Source organism: Carassius carassius, chromosome 26, assembly GCF_963082965.1.
Source record: "Carassius carassius chromosome 26, fCarCar2.1, whole genome shotgun sequence".
NCBI lineage: Eukaryota > Metazoa > Chordata > Actinopteri > Cypriniformes > Cyprinidae > Carassius > Carassius carassius.
The window spans coordinates 40,001-45,000 of NC_081780.1; the positions used below are offsets into that span (position 1 = coordinate 40,001).

At 54.3% G+C, this 5,000-nt stretch overlaps 1 protein-coding gene across 1 annotated transcript in view; it reads right to left on the reverse strand.

Moving 5' to 3' along the window:
* The window catches only part of LOC132105414 (low-density lipoprotein receptor-related protein 6-like), a 63,636-nt gene that overhangs the window by 31,583 nt on the left and 27,053 nt on the right, over positions 1-5,000 (reverse strand). The gene's annotated exons all lie outside the window — the stretch shown is intronic.

A 5,000-nucleotide genomic window follows, 5' to 3' on the forward strand; every position in this document is an offset into this window, starting at 1 on the left:
GCCACCCACTCACAACTGCTGCTTCCGTCACTTTTTCTCAAGACAAGAAGTGAATTTATTCAGTCGCAGAATGACTGAACAGGAGACGTTTCAGACACGCGCTCCACTTCACTTTATTATCAGGTGCAAGTTAAGCGAGCGCGGACGGTCCTGTGCTCAAAGGCGGTGCCCGCTTACTTTGTGCGTATCCTTTCATATCAAACTGCGAAATAAACTATATGCAAGTAGTGTCGTGGTCAGTTAATTCATGGAATTACCAAAAAAGGTGATTAAAGCTGACTTACACTGTGCATGCATGTAATATATTTTATATATATATTATATACAGGATAAATTTATATGTATGCACGTCTAGAAATCAGCCCAGCACTGTCTCACTCATCTAACACATCCTATTTAACTCGTCAGTTAGTGTTTATTTGAGCACTTCTGTCAGTGAACGTCACCTGCAAAACACTAAAATAAATATCAAAGAAATAATTCAGTTAAACAAGAAAGTAGCCTAAATAAGAAAGTTAAATACAACGGACTATCTAACGGACACGAGCGACGCAGCGCGACAAAATACTGATTATAATCAGTGATGCTACACTGGATGCAGCACAACACGATATGATAAATCCCCATCCGGTCTGTGATGTAGGCTACTGACACAGAGTTCATATGTCCTGTATAGACACTAGACAGACTAAACCTGTCGCAACGCGTTGTGTTGCGTCCAGTTTACTTTTCCGCCACCAAGCAAGCTCAATAACTAACTCTTCATCTGAACGCGCTCTCTTTGAAATAGGAATCGTTGCCATATTTCTTGTTACCATCGTTTATTCATCGCTGTCTCGTTTGTATTTGGCCAGTTTGGAGAAAGCCTCACCAAACCTTACCAGCCAGCGTTTGCGATCACGAGAACTTCTGCAAACGCTGATGGGTGACATGAATGCAGATGACTCCAGATCGGTGATGCGGTATTTGCTTTCCCAACAAGATCCATCGCCCAACACTAAATTCATTTGCTGAATGCATAAACTGTATTTTCCTGCGCTCAAATCTGCATATCTAAAGGAAACGCTGTGTTTGAGGTAATTTGTTAATTACCATAGAATTTGCAACTATTACAGTTATTACACTTATACAAAACTTTTTATTATGCTAGCTATAGAGTTTGTGACGTCACGTGCACTACCGCCGGTGGCAGTAGACGACCGCGGTAGCAACCGACCACCGCGGTGACGCGGTTGTCACGGCAACCGCCACAGCCCTAGACACACGCTTCGGGACACACGGGACACATGCTTCAGGACACACGCTTTGAGACACACGCTTCGGGACATACGGGACACACGCTTCGAGACACACGCTTCGGGACACACGCTTTGAGACACACGCTTCGGGACATACGGGACACACGCTTCGGGACATACGGGACACACGCTTTGAGACACACGCTTCGGGACATACGGGACACACGCTTCGGGACACACGCTTCGGGACATATGGGACACACGCTTCGGGACACATGAGACACATGCTTCAGGACACACGCTTTGAGACACGCTTCGGGACATACGGGACACACGCTTCGAGACACACACGCTTCAGGACATACGGGACACACGCTTCGGGACACACGCTTCGAGACACACACACTTCAGGACATACGGGACTCACGCTTCGAGACACACACGTTTCGGGACAAACGGGACACGCGCTTCAGGACACACGCTTCGGGACACACACACTTCAGCACACGCTTCGGGACACGCACTTTGGGACACACGGGACACGCGCTTCGGGACACACACTTCAGCACACGCTTCGGGACACACGCTTCAAGACACACACGCTTTGGGACATATGGGACACATGCTTCAGCACACGCTTCGAGACACACACGCTTTGGGGAACACACGGGACACGCGCTTCAGGACACACGCTTCGGGACACACATGCTTCGGGACACACGCTTCGAGACACACGGGACACGCGCTTCAGGACACACGCTTCGGGACACACACACTTCAGCACACGCTTCGGGACACACGCTTCGGGACATACGGGACACACGGGACACACGCTTCGGGACACACGCTTCGGGACACACACTTCAGCACACGCTTCGGGACACACGCTTCGAGACACACGCGCTTTTTAAAAAAAACAAAACTTTTTATTATGCTAGCTATAGAGTTTGTGACGTCACGTGCACTACCGCCGGTGGCAGTAGACGACCGCGGTAGCAACCGACCACCGCGGTGACGCGGTTGTCACGGCAACCGCCACAGCCCTAGACACACGCTTCGGGACACACGGGACACATGCTTCAGGACACACGCTTTGAGACACACACTTCGGGACATACGGGACACACGCTTCGAGACACACGCTTCGGGACACACGCTTTGAGACACACGCTTCGGGACATACGGGACACACGCTTCGGGACATACGGGACACACGCTTTGAGACACACGCTTCGGGACATACGGGACACACGCTTCGGGACACACGCTTCGGGACATATGGGACACACGCTTCGGGACACATGAGACACATGCTTCAGGACACACGCTTTGAGACACGCTTCGGGACATACGGGACACACGCTTCGAGACACACACGCTTCAGGACATACGGGACACACGCTTCGGGACACACGCTTCGAGACACACACACTTCAGGACATACGGGACTCACGCTTCGAGACACACACGTTTCGAGACACACACGTTTCGGGACACACGGGACACGCGCTTCAGGACACACGCTTCGGGACACACACACTTCAGCACACGCTTCGGGACACGCACTTCGGGACACACGGGACACACACTTCAGCACACGCTTCGGGACACACGCTTCAAGACACACACGCTTTGGGACATATGGGACACACGCTTCGGGACATATGGGACACATGCTTCAGCACACGCTTCGAGACACACACGCTTTGGGGAACACACGGGACACACATGCTTCGGGACACACGCTTCGAGACACACGGGACACGCGCTTCAGGACACACGCTTCGGGACACACACTTCAGCACACGCTTCGGGACACACGCTTCGGGACATACGGGACACACGCTTCGGGACATACGGGACACACGCTTCGGGACACACGGGACACACGCTTCGGGACACACGCTTCGGGACACACACTTCAGCACACGCTTCGGGACACACGCTTCGAGACACACGCGCTTCGGGACATACGGGACACACGCTTCAGGACACACGCTTCGGGACACACATGCTTTGGGACACACGGGACACGCGCTTCAGGACACACGCTTCGGGACACACACGCTTTGGGACACACGGGACACGCGCTTCAGGACACACGCTTCGGGACACACACACTTCAGCACACGCTTCGGGACACACGCTTCGAGATACACACACGCTTCGGGACACACGGGACACGCGCTTCAGGACACGCTTCGGGACACACATACTTCAGCACACGCTTCGGGACACACGCTTTGAGACACAGACGCTTCGGGACATACGGGACACACACTTTGGGACACATGCTTCGAGACACACGGGACACGCGCTTCAGGACACACGCTTCGAGACACACACGCTTCAGCACACGCTTCGAGAGACACACTTCAGCACACGCTTCGGGACATACGCTTAGAGACACATGCTTCGAGACACACGGGACACGCGCTTCAGGACACACGCTTCGAGACACACACGCTTCAGCACACGCTTCGAGAGACACACTTCAGCACACGCTTCGGGACATACGCTTAGAGACACACACGCTTTGGGACATACGGGACACGCTTCGGGACATACGGGACACACGCTTCAGGACACACGCTTCGGGACACACACACTTCAGCACATGCTTCGGGACACACGCTTCGAGACACACACGCTTTGGGACATATGGGACACACGCTTCGGGACATACGGGACACACGCTTCAGCACACGCTTCGAGACACACACGCTTCGGGAGACACGGGACACGCGCTTCAGGACACACGCTTCGGGACACACATGCTTCAGGACACACGGGACACACGCTTCGAGACACACGGGACACGCTTCGAGACACACACACGCTTCGTGACACACGGGACACGTGCTTCAGGACACGCTTCGGGACACACACTTCAGCACACGCTTCGGGACACACTTCAGCACACGCTTCGGGACACACACACTTCAGCACACGCTTCGGGACACATGCTTCGAGACACAGACGCTTCGGGACATACGGGACACGCGCTTCGAGACACACACGCTTCAGCACACGCTTCGGGACACACGCTTCGAGACACACGGGACACGCGCTTCAGGACACACGCTTCGAGACACACACGCTTCAGCACACGCTTCGAGAGACACACTTCAGCACACGCTTCGGGACATACGCTTAGAGACACACACGCTTTGGGACATACGGGACACGCTTCGGGACATACGGGACACACGCTTCAGGACACACGCTTCGGGACACACACACTTCAGCACACGCTTCGGGACACACGCTTCGAGACACACACGCTTTGGGACATATGGGACACACGCTTCGGGACATACGGGACACACGCTTCAGCACACGCTTCGAGACACACACGCTTCGGGAGACACGGGACACGCGCTTCAGGACACACGCTTCGGGACACACATGCTTCAGGACACACGGGACACACGCTTCGAGACACACGGGACACGCTTCGAGACACACACACGCTTCGTGACACACGGGACACGTGCTTCAGGACACGCTTCGGGACACACACTTCAGCACACGCTTCGGGACACACTTCAGCACACGCTTCGGGACACACTTCAGCACACGCTTCGGGACACACACACTTCAGCACACGCTTCGGGACACATGCTTCGAGACACAGACGCTTCGGGACATACGGGACACGCGCTTCGAGACACACACGCTTCAGCACACGCTTCGGGACACACGCTTCGAGACACACGGGACACGCGCTTCAGGACACACGCTTCGAGACACACACGCTTC